This window comes from Arachis ipaensis, chromosome B01 (assembly GCF_000816755.2).
Source record: "Arachis ipaensis cultivar K30076 chromosome B01, Araip1.1, whole genome shotgun sequence".
In the NCBI taxonomy this organism is placed as follows: Eukaryota; Viridiplantae; Streptophyta; class Magnoliopsida; order Fabales; family Fabaceae; genus Arachis; species Arachis ipaensis.
Genome location: NC_029785.2, coordinates 22,870,036 through 22,870,608, shown reverse-complemented (window position 1 = coordinate 22,870,608; position 573 = coordinate 22,870,036).

Sequence of the window (573 nt, the reverse complement as noted above, 5' to 3'; positions counted from 1 at the left end):
TATTCGACAAAATACTTTTTAGAGTTATTTTTAAAAGGATTAAAATATCCTTAATTTTATAAAATTGAATAAGATTGTTTAATTGTATTAGAAATTACAAATTTTAGTTTGAATTTGGAAAACTTAAAATACTGTTATAAAATTATTTGATTGTATTACAAATTAAATTTGAATTTGATTTTACGAAGATCAAAATGCACTTTTTGTTAGTTGCTAAAATATCTAAATAATTTTGGTTTAATTATTCCGTTGGTCTTTATAGTTTTACTAAATTTATAATTAGGTCTTTATATTCTTTTTCTTTCAACTAAATTTTTATGGTATTTTTAATTTTATAATTAGGTCTTTTCTAATATAAAAAGGGTTAGAGTCAATTGAATATTTTTTTTGTAAATTAAATGTATCTACAACTAAGAACTTAATTAGATTTTTTATCACATATTTTTTGACAAAAATATTCCGTTAATTTTAATGTTTTTGACAATAAAGACTTAATTACATAACTTTTTTAGGTTGAATTTAAAAAAGGCTATAAAAAAACATATTTTTATCAATAATTTTAAAAGACTAAAT